The sequence below is a fragment of the Lepisma saccharinum genome, chromosome 20 (genome assembly GCF_977018435.1).
Source record: "Lepisma saccharinum chromosome 20, izLepSacc3.1, whole genome shotgun sequence".
In the NCBI taxonomy this organism is placed as follows: Eukaryota; Metazoa; Arthropoda; class Insecta; order Zygentoma; family Lepismatidae; genus Lepisma; species Lepisma saccharinum.
The window spans coordinates 3,206,497-3,231,099 of record NC_139248.1 but is presented as its reverse complement, the minus strand read 5'-3'; the positions used below and the strand labels follow the sequence as shown (position 1 = coordinate 3,231,099).

At 41.1% G+C, this 24,603-nt stretch overlaps 1 protein-coding gene across 1 annotated transcript in view; it reads right to left on the bottom strand.

The window, feature by feature from the left end:
• LOC146003648 (dorsal-ventral patterning tolloid-like protein 1) overlaps window positions 1–13,221 on the bottom strand; it is a 596,739-nt gene extending 583,518 nt beyond the window's left edge. Inside the window, exon 1 of the mRNA XM_083141997.1 lies at window positions 12,480–13,221. The gene's annotated coding sequence lies outside the window, so the exon portion shown is untranslated. The remainder of the gene's footprint in view (window positions 1–12,479) is intronic.
• Window positions 13,222–24,603: the final 11,382 nt, after the last annotated feature.

The window sequence follows — 24,603 nt, the reverse complement described above, 5'->3', positions numbered from 1 at the left end:
ATTACAAGGTGTTCACCGAAATAACAAATCCAAAATTCTTGAATTTTCATGACCTCTTAACCTTTATTTATTCGGCCCCTACTTAGGTAAAGTTGGGAATTAACGGTTAAGAAAATATTTTTTTTATTTAATGAGAAACCCTTACCAAGAGGTCAGGTAAGATGAAAACTGAAGCTGTATTTAACAAGGGAAATTAGACTTTGCTTTATCTATTAATGCATCCTGAACTGCATTTGGCAGACTAGTAAGGTTCTGGCCAGCCAGTATAATCTTATGTGGGGCTCATGTGGTCAACCCTATATATTTGTATATATCAGCAGAGAACGGATTTATATGTAGTAAAAATGTGCTAAATATGGAAATACATATTTACTTATTTTCATCAAAGTATGAAGTTAAATATTGACTTCAAATTGTAAAAAAAATACATTTTAATAATATCAGACACTACACGAGCTACAAAAAATACAGTACACTTAAATTGACATTAATTGTAAAACAGTACAAAATTTGTTTTCATTTTCTATTTCCAAAACAATGAAAAACAAAACATTTCCCGTAAGTGTTCGAACGTGAATTTCCTTCTGTTGTCTCTTAAAATGGATTTACATTGACTGAAACTTTGATTTGATTTTGAATTTAAAATTTTGGGAGCGTCAGCACTTAGGCTATTTTTCTCCCGTCACATTATACGGGGGCCAGCCCCTTATCATTACAAATAACAACTCTAGCGTTGCATAACTAAAAATGTTAAAATGTTCTGACTTCTGTTAAAAGCTGAGGCCGTAAACGGGCACTCAGCACACACAAGGACAACAAACAGGACAACACACACAAAATTATACTGGCCATAGTGCCAGTCGCCAGAGCCTCGTTAGTCTTTAGTCCAGGGTGCACTACGTGGAAGTGAGGTTGACTTTTGGGCGCCTACGTGGAAGGTCACCCCTTACACCCCACATTGACTGAAACTGTTTTCAATATCGCAAGAATGGGAGCGTATTTCAAATTTGTCAGATATTCGCAAGATAATCACCCAGCTCTTTCGGTCACACGGGACATGTAGTTATTGCGCAAATATGGAGTATATGTTCAGAAATGTTCTGAAATATGGAAATAATATATAAAAATAACAAAAATATGAGCCAAAACCTAATATACTCGTATGTAAAAATATGGAATATAAAAACTTCATTTTTTGAGCCTACATGTCATGATGCGCAAAGATAATACAAAATATAACTGATTTCAGCTTCGTAGATAAATATGTATTTACAAATAAACCCGTTCCATGTTTATCACCATGCATCCTCACCTTCGCGATGAGCCGAAGGGGCAGAAAAGTGAAGAAAACTGAACTAAAACAGACAGTCATTGTGATAGCCAAAATTCTTGACCACTAGTTTAATTTCTTGACTTTTATTGATTTATTTATTTCTCCTTGACTTTCTTGACTGGCAGGCACTCTGTATTATGGATGAAAAGATTCTCTCGGACTATCGACCAGGTGAGTTATGGAAAGCATTCCAAGCTTTCGACAGCTAACGTCGATAGCCCGAGAGAAACTTTTCATCATTGGTCGCTAGGAAAGCTTCAAGACTTACCCTGTTGATCGATTGATTTAATTGGGTCATTTGACGCGCCGCAACCGAATTGCGCACACTTTAGATCCAGGATTGCGCACAAATCTCACTGATCTGTTTTGCGCACAGATCTTGACGAACGTTGCCACTTTGATAGCTTTAGTCTGTGCGCAAAACTGTTTTCTCCTTTAGACAACAAGAGAGAGAGAAATTAGAAACGAAATAGTAAATCTCTTAAGGATTAAATAAAAAATATAATTTTACCAGTAAATGTAGCAAGTCAAGATAGGTTAGGTTAGTTTAGGTTAGGCAAAACACAGCAAAAACACGTGTAAATCCACACACACACAAACAAACACAACAGAAGTGAGAACGGCTTGAGAACATTTTACATCTGACAACATCGCTTCATTTTTTTGTCCGTACATTGTGACAGCTTGTCAACGGCTTATCAGATACCACTGATAAAACCGGAAAAGTGTGCGCAATCCGGCTGTAGCCATTTGACGTTGCTTTTCTGATACTTTTGGCGTGGATGGAGACGAATGGATAAGATAATATGGATGACGGGGCAGTCACAAACACACATAGACAAGAAAACACTAGTCAGATGGAGATTGTGCTGGCTGTAAGTCCAGAGGCCAGAGACTCGTTTCAGTCTGCAAGAATACATTCTAACAAACTCTGGCGTTTAAGTGTACGGCAAACGGTGGAAGGAGATATGGGAAAAGAATGACATGTGCACAGAATCATTCATCTAGAGCAGCGGTTCTCAAACATTTTTCTCATTGTACCCTTCAGTCGTAACTACAGCGCCTTGAATAACGTAGTGTGGAAAACGACCCAAGAAACTGGTTCCCCGAGACGATGACAAGTAGATGGCAGTGCGATCGACCCCGGTGCTAATTTTGTTATGAAAGTAATGCGGCTTAGTTAGTTTTTGGAATATATTGTGTAGATTTGTTTCTCTAGAAAGGCGGTAAGTGAATTGATGGAAACAGTTATATTTGTTGAGTGATTTGCAGTCACGAAATGGCATTAATTTGGAAAGAAAAGTAAAATAAAATTAATAAATAAATAGCATGCGTAACACAAGAAGAAACATCGTAATGTGATTCCGGACGTCAGGTCTTGGACTGTGTATTAGAGTTTATTTTTCTATGTTATTAGAATATAAATAGTATCCTGAGAGATATTTCATACCGAGGCGACAAACCACAAATGTCGCTTGAAAGCGAGCAGTCGGAAATCAATGCAGCCTTTCGAACCGTAGGGACAAAAGCTCTGACTGCACCGTTTCCTCAAGGAGATTTTACACCAAAGCGACACGCGACAAACGATACGAGGATTTCACACCAAAGCGACACAGGTCATTCGGTCCAAGGCAACTTTCATACCGAAGTGTAACATGTTGCTTGGAAAGGAGCCAATCAAGAGCAACATTTCACATCGTAGCGGCATGACAGGAAGCACAGGCCATCGTTCGGTTGGTGAAATCCTCAAGCGATAAGTGTCGCGTGGCGCTTGTCGCTTTGGTGCGCAATCTCACTAAACAAGACACTCATTGCATCGCGTATGCGCGAACAACAAATCACGGCAACATGTTGCAAGCTATTGAGGAAATGGCCCAGTTTGAGCGACGCAGAAGCGACAAAGCGACACGTGTGGCTTATCGTGTCGCCTAGATCTGTTGTTGTATTGTGCGGTTTATCGTGTCGCCTATCTGTTGTTCGCAAGCAACGCTTGCTAATAGACTGAAGGCACCATGTCGCTTGTCACTTAGTTGGGAACTCCCCCTGTAGCGCGTCGCTTCGGTCTCAGCACCCTTCCTTTAAGGAGCTTTCCGACCAAAGTAACAAGTAGCACGCGAATACGCCATATGAACGTGTCGTTTGCTGTTTGGACCCTCATGTGCAATGAATGCTATTTTACAGTCTGGAAGTGTGTGTCACTTGTGTGACAGTGTGAACATCCCGTGTCGCTTGTCCCATTGGTTTGAAAGTTGCCTTACACTCATGTCGATGGCACTAAGAAAGTTTTGTGGGGTTTCCCCTTGTCGTTTCATGCAATCATCATTATCATCATCGCCGCGATTAGTTTAAAGCGGAAGAAAAGAGACAGTAAATATCAAAAATACAAATGCTTCAGTGTGTATACCTTTAAAAGAAATGATGATGATGATAAGAATAATGAACCTAATTCATACACAAAAATTTAGTTGCTAAGAACATTCCACGCGTATTTTTTCTCCCGTATTATTAACAAAAGTATGACGATAACAGGACGTGGTCGACTGTCTAGAATGTTCGTTAATATCTTCGCGACCACTGTACCAAATATCATAGCAATTATCACATTCATAGAAATGCTTCATGTAAAAGAATCAGACGTTGCAGCGAAAACTCCATTTACTTCCATTATAAGCAGTCGAACACGAAGCACCGGTGTCAACACCAGCGCCTCTAGCGGATCATTTTCGAGTGGAACCAGCCTGAGAGCGCAGAAGCATGCCGTTTTCCACACTACGTTATTCTAGGCGCTGTAGTCGTAACTAAACATCTGGTGTATCTCCGAATAAGTGTGTTTTGGCATTTTCTTTCGTCTGCCTAATTGGTGGGGGCATTTCTGGTATGTTGGAGGCGTGTATCTGCAATTGAGCAAAATGGCATTCGGGCTGTATAAGGTAAGATGGTAGACAAATAAACATTAGAATACTACGTTTATTATAACGAGGGTTGGGGAATAAGTCATGGCAACCCAGTAATAATTCGACAATCGAAGGATGTATTAAAAATTTGTTATATAGAACTGAAAGAGTATCCATTATGGATATTTTGTTGGTAGGAATCATGAAAGAAAACCCAAGCAACCCCGTGACATACACATGTATTAATGTACAAGTTACAAAAATCTGTCTGACCCTGTGACATACACATGTGCACATGTTACAAAAACTTGTCTAATTACGTATGACAAACCTTCGAAATAATCTCCCGCATTGTCCACAGCACGCTGGGCAGTAGGTCCCGTACACGAGCTGCCTTATGCCTTATGTGCCTTGCATTTTCGTGGAGTAGATCTGGACGCTTCTCCCTAAGGGCACGTCGTAGATGTCGCTGCAGGAACTCTTCCACATCGATGGCAGCGTGCTGTGGACAATGCGGGAGATTATTTCGAAGGTTTGTCATACGTAATTAGACAAGTTTTTGTAACATGTGCACATGTGTATGTCACAGGGTTGCTTGGGTTTTCTATCATGATTCGTACCAACAAAATATCCATAATAGATACTCTTTCAGTTGTATACAACAAATTTTTAATACATCCTTTGATTGTCGAATTATTACTGGGTTGCCATGACTTACTCCCCAACCCTCGTATATTTGGTGTTCCTACGTTTACAATCTTTATGAAAAGTTACAAAAATAAAAATGTGAAACACATGCTAAGAAGTTTAATTTTAATATAATTTTCCAGAGTTGTTGAAAAAAGGAAAGAACACAAATAAGTTTGTAAACAAACTGTCAAGCATAATTTTGGAGTTCTTATTGCAAATCCTCAGAGTTTCTAGTGAGAAGGATGTGCCTTTCTTGACGTGTGGTTGTGAAACTTTCAAGCGGAGATTCGGCACCAACGAATTCGAACGAGTATTTTATTTCAAAACATATGAAACAAAGATAAGTGTGTCAGTGACAAAATCAGCCTTATTTTCCTCTCCAGTGTTAAAGCTATGAAATCTGCTCTACACACCTACAGCGAAAATGTTGTCGTGTGGGTTTTCTCGACATTTCCCTTCCAAGCTGATCGCGTACACCCTTCAAGTCGTTCATGTACCCCTGGGAGTACGTGTACCACAGTTTGAGAAACACTGAGTGACTGACCAAAAAAAAAACCGGAACACTTCCTATTTAACGAACAGTTGTTCCTTCCAACGTAACAATGTAGAGCGTTTGCGTGTATCCACTATCCACATGTATATCAATGCACAAGAGAAGAATAAGGTATAGCTTTCTAGTGGCATTAGGGTGCGAAATTGCTGAAAACGTGTGTGTTTGGGGGGGGGGGCAGATCTTAATTCACACACACACATATATTTGTATGAATCAGGTTCTAAATTCAAGTACTTAGGTGTAATACTAACAAATTAAAATTATATTAAAAAGGAAATAAAGAGCAGAGTGAATTCAGGAAAAGCGTGTTACTTTTCTCTTCATAAACTTTTATCGTCTCGTGTAATATCTAAGAAACTTAAGGTTAAAATATACAAAACAGTAATTTTGCCTGTAGTATTGTATGGATATGAAACTTGGTCCCTTACATTAAAAGAGGAACATAAATTAAGAATATTCGAAAATAAAAATCCTTATGAAAATATTTGGACCTAAAAGAGATGAGGAGACAGGTGAGTGGAGAAGGTTACATATTCATGTCTAGATATTATTAGAATCATTAAATCAAGAAGACTTAGGTGGGCAGGCCATGTGGCACGAATGGGGAAAGAAGAGTTTACAGGATTCTTGTTGAGAAACTTGATGGTAAGAGACCTGCAGGAAGGTCAAGACAAAGATGGAGGGATAACTTTGAAATGGACCTAAAAAAATTGGTAAGAGTGGAAAAGATTGATCTTGCCCAGATCGGGACAGATGGAAGGCTTGTGTTGCTGCAGCCACAAACCTTCTGGTTTAAGAAGGCGAGAGAGTGAGTGAGTTAGAAACTTACGCACGTTGCAGACAATTTATTTGATATTGAATCTGTATCTTCTTGGGTTATATGGGACAATGGTGTTGTATCAAGTCCATTTTGTACTGTATTTCAAATAGACTAAGATCGAAACATTGAAAAATGCCTTCTCCCCCACACAATTTTACTTTCAGCACATTGTTCTAAAACGCGATTCGTGAAGTAATTATCTTGGGATTCGAACCCTTAATAAGCTTAGCACGTTACGGTAACACCTACGTCACTGATTGGGGTCGATATCAAAATTTATCGCCACGTAAGAAATATGGAGACTCGGTACCAGACGAAGCAAAGAGAATATGTAGTTTGTAACAGAAAATTTGTTCACTCTCTAAGCTTCTATGTGCATATGCATAGGTGGAAAGATACTCCTCCCCATTTTTACACGTTTTAAATATTTTTATGGAAATATACGTAGCTTGGTCCCAGTGGCGGTTCGATGTTCTCTCTCTCCCCCAAGTTTTACATTCCTAAATTCAATCCTAATTGGAGAAATAATTTTTTATCTCACTTGAGGAAACATTCTCTAAAACCATTATTTCCTTATAATGCAGTGGTATTCAAACTGTGAGGCGCGTCTTCCTGGGGAGGCGCGAAAACTTCCGCAAAAGTATTTATTTTTTCTGAAAGTTTAAAATGTGTTAATAAACTTCTATTTCTTCTTCTATATCGTATCAATCCATAAGATTATATTTTATTTAAAGCCTCTCTGATGCTTCATGTTGACCAGGGCATTCACTTGTTTACTTCAGTTGTCTCAACCTCTGTGGTATGTAAATAATGTACAGTGTTGTGCTTTGCAAACTTCCTGATGTATTCAGGATATAGGAAGTTCCATCAGTTTTATAGAGTCAGCTGTTTGCAATAGAGGTAGTAAAAATCACGATTCGGCATGGAGGAAGGTCTCCATGGCCTGAGTGATATAGAGGTGAGACAGACGGAGAAGGGACTGACTTTTGATTTGGATTGAGGAGAGAGAGGAGCTTGGAGAAAGGAGTTGAGGGAAAGTAAGGAGAGTCCTGGTCAACGAGCAAGGACGCCTAGAGAGCTGTTAGTTTTATTTTATTCGACGTTACTTTGTATCAATCATCACTCTTCAGATAGACAGGTAATTATCATAACCCAGCCATGATTCAGGTTCAAAGGTTCATAATACCCAATGAGTGACCATTGTCTTTTCTAATTGTTAAGCTGTTTAGTTTTAGTTGTGCCTTTCGCACTGCCAAGCGTTTAACTTGTCATGTTAATGACGAGTGCTCTCATCATTGAGGATGAAGGATGAATAAGTTACATCACCCATTAATTAATCATGGGAATGACTGGTTCTGATCTCCATCATTCTGTATAATGATTAGAGCTAGGAATTTTAGGTGCTGCACCTTAAATTTTTTTGTGTAAAAATGGGTAAAAAAGTGACTCATCCCCAAAATAAGCATGTATTGAACTCTACTCATGATGTTTCGGTTGCACCTTTTTGCACCTTTTTCACAATCTCAGAACCTTTTGCACCTTTTTCACAATCTCAGAACCTTTTGCACCTTTTCGCCCTTTTTGAATCTTTATCATTTCTTTTAAATACAACTCGCGCGCTGTTTAACCCCACCCACATTCGAGGCACGGCTTCTTGGCACGCGATTCTTGTTTACCGCACAAAAATGAATCGGCTTTCTTCAGTTCTTGGACGTTAATGTAGTAAGCGCACGGACTTTAAACAGTGCCAACAATGACACGTTACAATTGCTAGAAGTTGTGCTCTTTTTGTCCTATGCTGTACTGTTTACGAATTGTTGTAGGAAAGCTGTTTTGTTTTTGTTTCCTTCTCCCGTCTCAGCTAGCAAGGTAACTGCAGTCTGTGATCGACTGATCGATGCATCAGATTTGCTTGTTCACCATGCCAAAACATACAGTAAATGTTGGGAAACTGCAGGACATTGTTAAACAGTTTAGCGGTGACGGCATTCAGAGTGATGGATCTGTTCTGAGGTGTGATGTGTGTGATATTCCTATTGTTGTAGATGACAAACACCAACGCACTTGGGTTGTGCAGCATCTACAAAGTGGGAAGAACGTCAGGAATAAAGAACTACGAGATGGTAAAGGTGGGAGGCGACAGCAATTCATTGGTGAGGCACTTGCATCTTCGAGTTCCGGAAATACAAATGAATTTTTCAGTGAGGCAGCAAGGACAATTATAGCGTGTGGAATATCTCTTTCGAAACTTAACAATCCTGTCATGAAATCATATTTGCAAAAATATACTGGGAAGTCAGTTCCAGATGAGAGCACCTTAAGGAAATCTTACCTTCAACCTCTTTATGAAGCTAAAATCTCGCAGATCAGGCAAGTAGTAGCTGACCATCCAGTCTATTTCATACTAGATGAAGCCACAGATAGACAAAACAGGTACATTTTGAACATTTTAGTAGCACCTCTCAATGGACATCAAGTGAAACCCATGCTTTTAAAAACTTATTTTCTCGGAAAAACAGATAATGCAAGTGTAATGCAAAGTTTCAATGATGCATGTTTTGTATTGTGGCCAGAGGGCGTAAAATATGATAGTGTGTGGTTAGTTCTTCAACCAAGCATCTTACATGTTAGCTGCATTTATTCTTCTAATCTGAAGAATATGTATCCTAACTTAAAACATGTGACCTGCATTGTTCATGATTTGCATCGAGTTTGTGAAGCTCTTAAAGATGAATATACATATGTGAACGAATTTGTTTCTAGCATTAAGAAAATACTGAAAAAGGCTCCTTCTAGAATACAGATGTACGTAGAAATTACGAAACTCCCTCTCCCATCCTCACTAGATGGGGTACATGGTTAAAAGCTGCAGTGTTTATTTGCAATCATTTCCAAACAATATCGAAATTTTTAGATGCTTTGCCTAGTGATTCCTCAGCTGTAGAAAAAGCCAAAAAACTTGCACTTAAAACAGGAATTGCAAGATGAACTCTATATTGCACATGGCTTCTCTTTCCTTACTACTGCAATCACAAAACTGGAGGAGCAGTGGGCTGTTTTGATGGCTGTGCAACGAGAGCTGCAAGGGGTCGGGAAAGAGAAGTTAGAACAAAGTTTAGCCAAAAACCCTGATGTTCAAGAAGTCGCAACCAACAAGGATGTGGATTACCAGTTGAAAACGAAATACGCATCACTTGTATCTGCATAGTGACCGCAGATGTAGCCTCACTCAGAAGAACATAGAAATTTTGAATGTAATCTATTTTAACAATTTTCTAGATGACTAATTCTAAGCAAGTAAGAAGAAGCATGTTTTCCTTTATGTTGCTTTCTAATGTATCAGATAATTTTCTTTGCTTAGTTATAGTAAACAATTCAAAACCAGAGAATATTCTATGTGTTTATCCAGACAAGTTTAATCATATTTGTATGCACTGCTCACAATAAATTTTACATCTGAAAATTAGCACCTATTTTAGCACCTTTTTTGTACAAAAATTGGCACCTTTTTTGCACCTTTATTGGCAAATTTTTGCACCTAAAATTCCTAGCTCTGATAATGATACGATATTACTGCAACTCGCGTTGCTCGTCCATGGGTAATGTCATGTCTCGTGTTTTTTAACTCAGACAGAAACTGCACTCGTACTGTACCATATAGAAGAAAGCCATGATAATGCTGAAAACCTAATTGATAGTGCCTTTGTACAGCATTCTGAATGTATCTCTACAAGGTACAAGAGAATCCTGCACACATTGGACAAGATATCAGAATTGAAAAGGAAGTTGCTGCTTTGTGAGAGGAAGATTAAAGATGAAAGCATTGGTGATTGCTTTTGTATACTCCTGTTCACATAAAATGGGACGCTTTAAAGGGTTGGACAGTTGAAGAATGTGCCACTGAACAGGAGTATACATTGAGCATGCTGTTAGAACATACAGGACTAGGATTAAATAAGGAAATCCAAACATTGCTGGCTGTTTTTAACACCTAATATCCAGCATTTCTTATTGTCTGCATTTATCCCTTTTTCTCATGAATATCATATCGCTGACACCAGCATATTAACATTAAAATGAAAGTACACCACATATTTTTATACGCCAGTGGTAACGGGTTCGAATCCCGGTCTGGGCGTCTTGTGAGTGTCCATTCATCAATTTCAACATATCATCACTCATCCCCATCTTCGCAATTAGCCAAAAGTGGCAGAGAAGCCAAGTAAAATAAACTAAATCAAATCATTACTTGTATGTGTACTAACAGTAAATAAACACATGATTGTGTTTAGCTTTCATGGCCATATTACATGTATCTATATATTGCAGATTTTGGCAATAACATTTGAAAACCCATCAAGTCAAGCCAGTTTAAGTCCACTTTATACTCAGGTAGGTCAATTGGGAATGGACCTACAGGTTAAAGTGGGATATGAACCGATATGTGCCTCGACCGGGGGATCGAACAAGGTACCTATTGATAACAAGGCGACAGCGATACCAGTACACTTTAGGAGGGGGGCTTATTATTCATCAATAATTTTGCTGTAAAAAATAAAATCATTATATTGCAGGGTTTTTACTGATCACGTGGTAATCCAGTAATCGAAACTGTGAAGCGGGCACTTGATATTTATGATATGTACTGTGTTCTCTTTTAATAGATACGTTTAAATATCACATTCGCTGTTATTATTAAAATGAAACTTTCCAAATATGTAAAAATATGACGAGTTCTGAAATTCTCACCGCCCTTTACGTTTCCTTCAACACATTCATAGCAAGGGTCGCTGACATCAGGGCGCTAACCGCTAGACCAACACAAGCAGCGTCTAAATGTAAAAATAGATAACGGCTTTCACTCAGTGCCGGCGATTAGGGGGGGCGAGGGGAGGGCATATGCCCCCCACTTTTTACCACTTTGGCCACCACACGATGCTAAACCTTATATACCAAGGGAAAATATACTGTCCTTGCCCCACCCCCCCCCCCCAAGTTTTGGAACCCATTCGCCGCCACTGCTTACACTTGTATGTATATAATATTGCTGATTCTACGCGAGAAGTGTGTCCATTGTCCCAATTTCCGGCAGACATTTTCCTGTGCCCCGCCCCTCCCGGATACTCACGGCAGCCAATGAGGCTTTAAGAAACTTGACGTGTGTTAGCGGTAAACTGTGGATACAACTTATGAAGTAACCCTTTTCACCGATACAATTGCTAAGCACCCCATCTTGTGGCTCTTATACGTACTGAGGTTAGATCATTGTGATAATGTGTTGGTAGTCATGTTCACTGTATGTACGCGATCGTTTGTGTTTTATTTTATGGCGATTTTTTATATTTTTAGATTAATCGCGGCGATGTGGATGGATTGATGAGCCGGCTGAGGGAACAAACATAAAGAAACAACAATTCGCTTTATACAGTAGCGGCGTTTTGGTACCAAAACAAGGGGAGGGGAAGGACAGTTTACCTTTTCTTTGTAAACAAGGCATAGCATTAAGAGGGCGTAGTGTGAGAGCAAAAAGCTGCAAAAAGTGGGGGGCAACTTCCACCTTCTAATTGCCGCCACTAATTTTATAGAATTCTGTCCCAAAACGAAATTTAATTGGTTTGTTTTACTTCATTTCTCTGCCACATTTTGCTAATCGCGAAGATGAGGATGAATGGTGGTAAGCTGATATGGATGAAGGTCAATCACAAACATATAAGGACAACAAAACACGCTCCACACAGAGGATTATCCTGGTTGCAGCTACAGGCGTCAGAACTTCGTTAGACTGTAAAATTCAGTCCAGAGTGTACTGTGTGGAAGGGAGATTGACGCCCCTCTCCCAAGACCCAATTAGGAGTAATCAGTATGGGGGTAGTGATGTATAGAGGATCCTGGTGATGGAAGTGTGATCAGAGGGTGAGAATCGAACTCGTAACCTCTTGATTACTAGACCGTGGGGAGTAAAGATGGTTTTGCAGGCAATGGAAAGAGCGAAACGAAAATACGTTTGGATTTCGGTTTTAGCCCACAAAAGGTCAATTAACTGTCTTGTGGCATTAACCGTAAAGGTACTGGGGTACAGGGGCGCCGAGCTTATGTAACCCGAATCTTAAAGGCAGATACGTGTAGTTAAGTGTACCGCAGTAGAGAAAGGCTGCATGCAGAAAAGAGAATAGGATTGTGGGTACTCACCCCTTGTCAATTCGTTGCGAAGGGTCACAGGATCACTCTCTCGTACGAGACCACCTCTCCAGCTTGCCGTGTGCGATCGCGACCTGTCCCTAAGTCACCGTGAACCGGGTCCATTGTACCATTCGGTCCTTGTCGCTTTTCGGTTTCACCCACTCGGCTCAGAAATCGACGGCCATGTTCCGCCGTGGGCCGGACCCCGCGCTATGACAATGTTTGGAGTAAAAGTGGTGAAATTTCTGTCGCACCAAAGAGCACTGTGTTACGAGCACACCACCGTTCTGAACACCACACTCGTATCCTTCCCCACCATGGAAATCCGTGGGATTTACGCCGGTCGATCGCTCCAGAATGGTCCAGAGATGCTGGAAGATAGAAGGGGGGATGCTGCTAGACCTTAGAGACTGGAAGAGGGGAGAGGGTGGTTGGTGATACTACTCTATAAGACAAGACGGTAGCACACTGTGGCTTATCATGCAGTCCCACCCATGACACCAAATAGTTCACACGTGTCGAGACGAGGGTAGTTCGGCTTTAGCGCAGGACCAACATCCGAACCAAGGGAGGGGCGAGCATCTGGGAAAAGTCGATATTCGCTCGGTTCCCACTGCGGGTTGCGATCGTCGCTTGTTCTCACGCCGTGTCTATCCGTGCGATGGCGCTGCTGCGAAAAAAACACGCTCAAAATCTCATTCCTAATCGTTCTGGCGATACTTAACCAACAACCTTGCTTTCACTGATTCGTTGTTTGACAACCGAGCACCAAAACACGCCCAAAAGTTAATAAGAATTGTCAGTAACTACAAGAAAACACTAAGTAAGTCACAATTATTGTTACATGTATGTGTTTGTGTTTGCTAAAAAAAGAGGCAGTCACTAAATTGGAGTTGTCGATTAGCCTAAACAACTATTCTACAAATATTCTCTCACAACTCGCAGGACACTTATGGACTAAACTACGATGTAAAAACACAACACTATTACTGTGGCCCCTTTTCGGGAGGGGAAGGGGGCAAAGCACGTAACGGTCGTTGTTTGAATCAGCGCGAGATGGCAGCACAGTAAAAAACAGCGGTTTTTCGCACCAAATTTCTCAGCGTTGATCTAGGAATATCTGCTATTCGTTGCATAAACTTCTATTTAACGTAAAGCTTCTAGACGATCTATTTTTGTTCTTGAGCACTTGACGTTTATCGCGAAACGTCTATGAGTTGAAAGAAAGTTGTAGGTGGAAGATGGAGAACCGATGATGGGTACCCGATGATCAAACCGCGCACATGGAGGAAACTCGTGTTACACTCTGGACCACTCTCCCGTCACTGGCGCGAGCATCTCGCGAGATATTCTCCATCCCAAGGCTTCCTTTCCATTCAACATTTCTTGTGTTCTCCTTCCCCCACTCTCTTCGAACCCTGCCCTACGCTTGACCCTACACCCGCAACTCCTACCACTGAAATGGGAACCGCCTGAAACCCGACGATCTCCCGAGTTTGCAGATCTGGGTGAGTTCATTTATGCCGAAACGCGGGGGAGGGAGCCCGCATAGTAGCGTGGTCTAGCGTAATGCACACGGATTTCAACCCCCGTAATCTTCCCTCTGAAAGAAACTGCCAAGAACGTACATTCGTCAATAATGAAAGGTCCACACAGGGGGGCGTTGATAGGATCATTACTTGGGGCAAACGTGAAAGATATTAACAATCATCATTACAAATCATCCCTCTTACTTATACGCAGATTTTTATTTTGATAAATTTACGCTCCTATTCTACCTCTTGAGTTACTCAACGACGATGATTTGATTGAGGTTATTTTATGTTGCTTTTCTTTCACGCTACGCGACGATGGAGAAAAATGATAAGACGAGATGGATGAGTTTGTTTCAGTTTATGAACAGGAAGGCTAATCGCGACTGGACAAACTGATCTATACGTTAATTTATTGACAGTATAATACTAAAATGGCTAAATTTGGAACCTAATTTACGCTCGTTGGGCTAAAAAGCTCCTTGGAGCATTTCAAACTTTTAGGAGTCAACCGAGCGTGCAAAAGAACCAGATCTGGTTCCAAAACGAAGCAAATCGGTAACAGTGCTCAAGTCAAGACTCGGTATGGTTGATTCGTCACCGACCATGCCAACCAATGAGGATTAAGCACAACGTCACCCAGTAGTACCACTTCATTTGTGAGCAGAGTGTTATAACTAGAGACCGGATTTTAAAGGGAAAAAGTTTACTCTAAAGAGAGGTGTCCCGACAGAACGTACCAGAGACAAAACGTACAACCTGGGTTTTCGCGACGAAACGTACCACTCAGATAAACACCTACCTTCAAGATATTTACTCCGCGACAAAACGTACCACTTCAAGGAAAACGCTTGAACTTAAAATCAAAAGAGAATAAAGTGGTTAGTGGCCCGTCGAGTGATCACGTTTGTGGAGTCCCGAATGATGCTCAGTTAGATGTGAAGAAGCGTGTGCAAGAGGCGAAGAAAAGGATTCGAGAGGAAGACACGCCTATTACCAATTACACGACAAAGGTTAGGTTAGGCTAGGTTAGGTTAGGTTAGAACTGACATAACTAAAACGAAAATCGAAAAAAGACGAAAAGATAAAACAAAAGAAAAAATGTGGACTCATTAGAAGACCCTTCGCAGGTAGCCGGTCAGGTGGTAGGTACGTTTTTTCGCTGGTACGTACGGTTGCGTAATCCTCAAGAGGACCAAAAAAATTGAAAATTATTGCCAAGAAAAGGACATGAAAAATGACTACGGTTTATCAGTTTAAAGGTTGGCCGCGGTGGCTGAGTCGGTAACGCGTCTGACTACCATGCTAAAGGTCCCGGGTTCGATCCCCGGCCGGTTCAAATCCGGGAACTTTTCTAACGATCGAAGCGGCCCCGGCGCCCACCCAGCGTCGAATAACATGGGTACCTGGGGGAAACCTTGGGGGGTAAAGGCGGTCAGGGGCGTGATGCTGATCACATCACCCCCACTCACGACCGGATCGAGAAAGTGTGGGGCGTTACCCCCACACCCTCTATACGCCTTCATGGCGTGGTGCTATGCACAGGGGAGAACTTTACCTTTTTTATCAGTTTAAACGAAAACACAAAATATACCAACACAAAAGGGATACATATTCCTTGAAACAATTTACCGCGTTTACTGTCACACAGTAAAGTTAACACTTTTCTAAAAACTTCCCAATAATAATAATCTAAATCTATCAGAAAAGTACACATTCAAGTTTCAACTCAACAGGCGGACTCCTTACAACGCGTTTATTACTGCTTAAGCCCAGATCGCATTGTTGCAACAATCGTTGCAAACGTAATCCCATCACTCATGGAGCGATGGTAGGGTAGAAGGCGATAGACAATTGTTGAATGTTTTGTTTGTGGAAAATAGTCATACAAAGTTTTTGATATCTTATCAATAAAGGGACCAAGGAAATGTTTTTAAAAAATGAAATGTGGGCTGAAAAACTTGTCAATAGAGGAACCAGAAAATAAAATATTTCATAAAAAGGAAAAACAATGGGAATGTGGGCTGAAAAAGGGAAGTCAAAACCAAGTATTCTTGTTGGTGGAAGATAACAACACTGTTGTTATTTATTCCATGATCCGTGTTGAAAAATGACAAAGGACTTCCCTTTAAAATCCGGTCTCTAGAGGGACCCCAATTTTTCGGCGTTCATTTTTTTTCACATTTTGGTGTTACAGTATTTACCTAAATTGGTGTTTTTAGGTACTTAAGCACGCTTTTCTGCCAAATATACCTGAAGTCATTCCTTCATTGTGCTTTTAAACTAGTATTTTATTTTGTGTACATGCCCTATGCATGTTCGTTACAGTTTCATTCGCTGGGAACGATTTTAGGATAAGATATTTTCCATTATTTCTCGCGCGACAAATGCCGACGTTACGGTTCCCGTGTGACGGTCGGAGCACACTCGATCTCCGACAAAATCGCGCTACTTTGCTCGGTAACGCTAAACGTTCCGATAGAAGATGGGTGGGTAACATCCATGTACACATGGTTTCGTGTAGCTGTCAGAATTAATCCATGTATAACACGCACCATAGTTTTTTGAAGGGGGGAGATAAAATTTGGGAAAATGTGCACGCTATACTTCCATAAACATGGTACATTTTATTTTTTAAAGCCTAAAAACAATAATTTTCTTGTTTTTTGAGCGCAAAATGTGTTGAAATTCGGACATTAAGCCAAAATTCGCGTTATTTCGCGATTTCGAATGCTGAAAAATGTGTTTAGAACATGTTACTGTACATTCACCGTCAATAAAGATGGGACCTGTGGAACCTAAATTACTTGTTTCCATGGAATGCGTTATGCGTGTTGCCTAACTCTGAGGCGATAGACGAACTTCCTAGTGAAAAGTTGCCATTGAAGTCCTAGAGGTTAGGCAACACACATAAGTCAGTACATGCATAAACACTTTCTTCGTAACAATTAACATTTTAACATTTTTCGGTGTTGCGAGAAATCAAGATCCCTAGTTAGAATGTTCTTATTTAAATTCGTGATCATCAGATCGTGCAAATCAAACTGAATGAAAATTGTAGGGGTGTGTGGGATCCCGAAAAGTCGGGATCGGAAAATAAACTTCCCGTCCCGATCCCGATTTCTTAGGGAAATTCAAAGTGGTAATTTTTGAAAGTTGTTAATTCTCGATGTTTTCTCCATTGTAAATGTCTGAAACTTCTCGGAAATTGTTAGTTTTTATTCCAGAAATGGAAAAACAATCGCTTAAGGTGAAAATGACGTGTAGAATTAGAGATTTCCAGATCGTCGGGACATTTCGAACATATTCCGTACCGAAAATTCCCAGACTTAATCGGGAAGTTGCGAATTTTTCCGGTCCATAACGTCGGGAATTTAAAAAATTTCCGTCTCGACCAAAGAAATTCTGTCCCGCACACCCCTAGAAAATTGTAACGGACAATTCGCCTACTACTGATTTGATTGTTTGATTGAATTGGTGTTTTAAGTCCACTTTGTGCACAGTGAGGCTAATCGGGACTGGACCTAAAGTTCAAAGTGGAATCCGAACCTCTATGTGCCTCCACCGGGTATCGAACCCGGGACCCCTTGATTACAAGGCAACGACGCTAACACTTCGCCATCGGGGAGGACAATTCGCCTACTATTACTTTTGCTGCTGAGTGTACCTTCAGTTACCGGCACGGCTCTTTCCCAGGGGTGGGGGGGAGAGAAGGATTCCCACATCGCGCCTACGCAATTCGACCTTCCAAACGCAATAGTTTTCCTCCTAGCTTCGAGGAAAGAAATCTCGTCCTCCAACTTCGAAAACACGCTTCTGGATTCATTCTCGCCCTCGTGGACAATTCGGCCTTCGATCCGGCGGAAGTAATTAAAACTTCGATTAAACACGCCTCTCGAAAAATCGAACCCGACCAACATTTTGTGATTCCGACGAGAACGGGAAAAAGTTTCAGAATGTAATCAGCAGAGGTACAAAGCCAACAGACCGAATCTACCACCAAATTATTGTCGCACCCTCACCCTTTTACACCCCCCCCCCTTTTCCTTCTAACCTGCTCAAACAAGGGCGACTTTTCGTTAATTATGAAAAGAGCAAACTGCAGGATATCGCTAGGAATCCGTCCCTTCCTTGGCTCCCCCTTTTTTAGCATATCGACAGAGAAATTTCAGTCTCCACCACAGCACGAAAGTTGACTGCCACATGGTACCAGGCAAAACTGTAGTTAACTGCATGTTGCTAGGACAGTGCTTTTCAGGGTTGAGTCGTCCGTGGAGCGACGACTTGCGCGCCGGGAAGGGAGATCGTCTGCCGGTAAACTGGATGCAACATCCGCGTAACTGGAACCGCTAGCTATGTAATGAAATAAGCTCGTACAATTAAATTGACAGTTACAATTATAATGAGCACGTACCTTATTAGAGGAAGATTATTTCCGCAATACCTTTGGCTGTTATGTATTTGAAACTTCGGAACGAGTCACAACTCTGGAAGCAGCCAATCAACCAAGCGAGCCGCTGACGTCATGTCAACCCAGAACCTATCGCTAAGCCTCTTGCTCAATCTCTGCACACCCACTAGGCTCGCTAGACAGACTCGCTCAGTCTGCTGGAGATGTTCCGAAAGTAATTGGACTCCACAAGAGGAAATGTTGTCCTCATCCACACATTTACGGCATCTTCTTTAGGAAATTTTCACTAACACGTATCAGTTCCCCTTCTGAAATTGCTTTAATTTATTTCCTGATATTTTCTTCCAATTCTTTTAATTGGTTTAAAAGCTTGGTAGCTCGCCACGCAGACGTCATGAAAATGTATGTTTCTTGTGCAAGGCACTGGAGGGATTTTTGAGGAGTATGCTCCAACGTCGTCAAGTTTCTCCTAAGTAAGCACACGGCGTTTTACCCTTCGCTTCTTATCAAGAACAGACACTGTTTCCCTAAATTTGTTCGCAAGTATCCAAACACTGCCTCTGTGTGGAACAGAAACATCTGTGAATTGTGCTGCAAAACGAATTCTAACTTCCATATAAGAATTCGTAATGACGTCAGAGTCGTACATAAAAAAAATGTTTTAAATTGTACGGACAGCCTGGCATTATTAGACTGCAGAAAGGCACCAGTAATACGTAAACTAAAACACTTGTTAACACTTCACAAACACGTGCAAACTGGACACCAGCCATCTGGATACTGAAGCACTGACGCGTCCAGCGGCAAGGTCAGCGTACAGCTGTGGGTCTGAAAGCCGGCAGACGCGCTGCCAGTGCCCGGTACTCTAGGTGCCGCTCCACGGACGAATCGACCGTGAAAAGTATTGTACTATAGCTATGCATTTCGACACTCGAGAAGAGCCTAGACTTGCCTTTCCAAACCGACGCGAGAACAGGACAGGCATTTACAAATCAAGTCGGAATTAAAATAAGAAAAATACAAATTGTTTTCCCCTTAGTTTCACTAGTTCAACCCCAAACATCTGATTTTTTTGATTTTGATTTAGTTTATTTTACTTCGCGTTTTGTGCCTCTTGGCTAATTTGCGAAGATGGGGATGAGTGATGAAATGATGAAATTGATGAATGGACATTCACAAACATCCAAGCCCGACCGGGATTCGAACCCGGGACCCTTGGCGTCGCAGCGCGATGTGCTAACCACTCGGCCACAGGGTCGGGCTCCCCCAAACATCTGATTATGTTGAATTATTCATATGATCTCACAAGTAGCGGACTCTCACGTCATTTGTGAAAAATTCAATTGCTTCATTTTATTTGTTTTACTTCACTTTTCTGCCACCTTTGGTTAACGGTGATGATATGATGACATTGATGAAGGGACACTCAAAAATAACACTCATGTCATAGATGTAACTTGATGGGGGCAAAGGGGTTCTTGCCCACCAAAATTTTCAAGTTTATTAAAATTTATTTTAATTAATTATTAACCTCCTGGAATTTAAGAAATAAAGAATAATACTTATGTCTTCGCAAACATTACGGTTATCTAGCAATTAATCCTGGATGCTATTTTTATGAGATATGAAAAACTTTTTCAGCCTGCCCCTCCAAAGTTAAGTCCCAAGTTCGATTCCGCCCCCTCAAAAGTAGGCACAGCGTTAAGCCCATGACCCATGCCGAAGCCGGGATTCGAACCCGCTACCCCTTACATCGTAACGTGCTGTGCTAACTACTCCGTCAGGAAGGTCGGCAGGAAAAGTTCAAGATTCGCAACGTTCAGGTAAAGTGCCCATATACCGTCCCCCTAAGCCAAATCGTCAATTCTGAAAATTTGTTTAAAGTTGAAAATAATTCAACAACTGATTGAAGCAACTCATTTCCATACCTACTAGTGTTGCTGGTCTGATTCTACTAAATAATTCTTTCTTAACCAAAAAGAGTAAATAAATGAAAGGAACACAAATTTTGATTTTTCAAAAAATGTGTCCTAATTCCGTCCCCTCTTTCCAGTTCATTTCTACTCATTTATTTTATGGGAAATTTGATAAAAACAGCTTTAAAATCTCTTGTAATAAATTTATTGAGATGAAAACATGTTTATACATTTTTATACTTAAGTTACATCTTTTTACCCATCCAGACAAAAATCGCAAACAAAGGTTTTGACTTTCGTTGAAGATGAACACATCTCGTGGCACCACTGGAAGTATTTCGAAAACTTTGCCCATTTCTCTCCTCGCTTGTCTTGCGAAAAACGCTTTCCACAAATAGGACATAACACATCTTCATCGCTTGAACTATCCTCGTCATCGGTGGACATCAGTGGAACTTGTGTTTCATCCTCAGAGTCGCTTGAACTTGAGTCACATTTCTTTTTCTTCTTTTGGGGAGGTTTTGTCGATGATGTTCCAAGCTGATCTTTATCTTCTATGGTGAGACGTTTCTTGGCCTTTGATTGGGACTGTTTCTTCTGACGCTCTTCCGCCATTCGTTTCTTTTCCATAGAGGCTTTTAGATACATCTTACGTGGACTTCCTGTTACCAAGAATGCGGTCCCGGCTCTAGAAGATGTGGAAGGCTGGATTACTGGAACTTCCTGGATGTCTCTTGGACTGACCACTTGAGGTGGAGCTGGAGCATTCTGGTTGTCATCATTCCCTCCATTGTCAGGCACCTCTGGCTCTTCAAGTTGTCTAATTCCAGTTTTCATAAATCCATTGACGGCAGTTTCAAGAGTAGCAGCACGAAGGTACGCATTGCAGAACAAAATGGATACTTGTAGTTTCCTCACAATTCTGCTTGGGTTAGAGGCCAACCATTGCTCTATAGCCTTTCAGTATAGAGTTTTCAGAGGAAACATAAATGCTACATCCAAAGGCTGTAGCTTGTCTGTTGAGTGAGGAGGAAGGCACATGCCCCCTCTGACCTTTAAGTTTAATATATACTTTTTATTAATACGCATTAATTTTATTTTAAAAAATAAGGCATAGAAGTGTTAAACACACTATATAAAGGTCGACAAGTGATCATACATCAATCGAAACTAGTCTAAGTGGTCAGGAAAAAAATAAAATATATCACAAGATAGATACATAATGTGGGTCCTAGATCCGTCCCCGGGGACGGATTTGAGAATCTCAAAGGGGACGGATTTAGGACTCCAGTTGTAACAACAATGGCGACTGCTCCTGACCAAACGACTACAGCTACATGGCTGTGACAACTAGAACGCAATATTCAAGTACTAATCTATAATTATCAATCACTAAATTATGAAAAACTTACCGCGAGGCGATAATATAACTGTTTCAAGTTGATTTCACACTGTAGCAAGCTTTCACACAAACTATTTTTGAAAAATTGAAGCATGAATGAACAGAAAAGAGCAACTACATCACTGCCAGTAGGCAACCGAATAGTTCTGAAGATTTTCCTGCTGCTCTCGCAAAATGGCAGCACTTTCCATGCAAGTTAAAGAGGGGGACGAATTTAGGACAGGGGACGGATTTCGGGCACTTTACCCTATAGGTCACATTATAAAATTTTTAGGTCATTTTCTTATTATTTCAAGATCGTATTATGTTAATTTTGGGGAAATTCTTTAGGTTATCGATCCGCACGCCCTCGTCATAGCTATAGACACGTGGTGCCAAGTTCGACTCCAAATGTAAATCCAGTCGTGATCTTAGCATGAAGGGGACTTTAAACAAACTTTGATTGATTTAATTTATTTTACTTCGCTTTTCTGCCACTTTTGTCTAATCGCCAAGGTGATGAGTGATGATATGATGAAACTGATGAAGGACATTCACAAAGAACACACATGCCCAGGTCGGGATTCGAACCAGGGACCTATGGCGTCCCACTCCGCTACGGAGGACGGCGAAACAGACTTTCAATTGTAAATGAACATTTACAAGGTTCATATAAATGGGGAAAAAATAAATATGTAATCAATTGACAGATTGCGGGGTGGATGAAAGGGTGACCTGAGGCTTCAAAACGGACAAAAGTGAACTTGGTAATTGTCTCCCAGAGAGGGGGGGGATAGCTTCATGGTGCGAAAATTAACATTACTCCGAGCGTTTTTCTCTTCAAACCCAACAACATCCCTGCCCTCTACCGGCGGATGTAATTAGCTTCAGCCAGCGTGCACCCACCCTCATCCCCTGTGAGAAAGACCAAAGGGGCGGCGGGGGGAAGTCAAAGCTTTATGTGCTGTGATACGCTGGAAAAGATTAATGAGAAACATGGAGCTAAGCCTTCCGCCGCAACAGAATGTCGTCTGCATAGGGTGGGTGCGGAGCACCACGGGTAATTAGGAATGCCTGTGTTTTGGGGTAAAGCCAACGGTACGTGGAGGCTTCAATACTTACTACACAGGTCCAAGTTCTTAGCTTAATTTAAGTGAAGAACACACAGGCACCTCGGTTGATGATACTGTTTTCCGTCTGTTAACTATACTGGGAGACCAAACTCTAAAGGCATGATCGTTGTTACTAGCGCTAGTATGTTCATGACTGCTTGTTTCTTTTGGGTAAGGATGATATGTTCCTGAACCATTCACTTAGAGTGAAAAAAAATAGAAATGTTTACAGTCGGGACGCGCTAGCAACCGGCGTGGAACCACCTGCCCTGGTAGTGATGCGCCGTTGCTGGATCGACCAACTTCAGGATTTTCGAGAGCCCACAGAGACACGTGTAGGATTAAACATCTGGTTAAACAGTCAACAACGGGACACTTCCATTGTTCTCATTCTCAGCAAAAACAACTGATTCTTTAAATACTACTTCTGTTCTTTCATTCATTTTTATGTTTCTACATACAGGTAGCTCGAAGCATTAATAACACATGTACCAAATGTATCATTAATGTTAAGGAAATCGAGCAATTGCCAAGCGTTTCGTTGTAATTTATTGAACTCTGTATTGCCAGAGCCTGTATTGTCATGTAGCTTCCAAAATTAACTCACTTCACACACCCACATGTGCCTCCCCGATGGTACAGTGGTAGGGTAAGCCTCGTCGCCTTGTAATCAAGGAGTCCTGGGTTCGATACCCTGTCGAGGCACATAGTGGTTCGGATCCCACTTCCAACTGTAGGTCCATTCCAGATTAGCCGTAGTGTGCATAAAGTGGACTTTAAAACACCAACTCAATCAATCAATTCACGCACAATTGATTTGTTCGTGATAAATTCTTCTCCGTAATACAGTAACTCAGTTCTGTGAAATTCTGTTTTAGAGGTGAATTTTTGTACGTTCCGCAAAATATATTTTAAAAACGTGTTAACGAAACGAAGTTGTACGTAATTTGTTTATACGTAATTCGCCCTAATTTTCAAGAAATACATTTCATTTGTACGTTCTGAAGCTTCAACAATCGCGGCGTGACAAAGAAAGCAAAGAGAGGCGGCATGAAATCAAAGGAGAGAGATTTGCCACAGTTGTTCATAACACAAGATGCATTTTCTTTTGTTGGTAATTGTGATACGATACAACACGAGTAAAAAGATGCTGGTAGCTGATGCTTGCAATGTACCATAATAAAAACACAACAAAGGTTCTTTCAGTGAAGGTTTTCGGTTCCTGTTTAGAGCAGGAAGAGAAAATGTTTCACGCTTCCCAGAAATTAAAATTCACATGGGAAGTTAACGTTAACCTACAAGAACCTTCTAGATTCGTTAATTTATCACTTTACGACGGATATAACATATATTAGCATACTGATACGTACGTGCTTAATTTCGCGTGACGTTTTATTTTTTCCCGAGCTTGCCAACAGCTGATTAGTCTGTCCGCCTGTTTGTGCGAACGTGGCAATGCAGAAAACCCCCAGCCACATGGCAGCCAAAGAGGAGACAGAATTTGGTCACGTTCTGCCGTTCTTCGTTCTGATTGCACACCGCTTCTTATCGCGGACCGACTGTAGTTAGTTTGCCACCAGATGGCTTTGAAAAAAGGGCGTGGCTAAGAAATACCGGATGTCGGAGAAAAGCGATCCTCGTGTGGGAACTTCACTTCCCACCTATTAGCTGAGGTTTAGAGCACGTTAAGTTGAGTTCTTTCCAGTGTAAAAAGGGACATACTCGGAATGGAACAAAGTCCAGGGAGTAGCGGTTTTTGTAGTAGTTTTGCATTTTAAGTT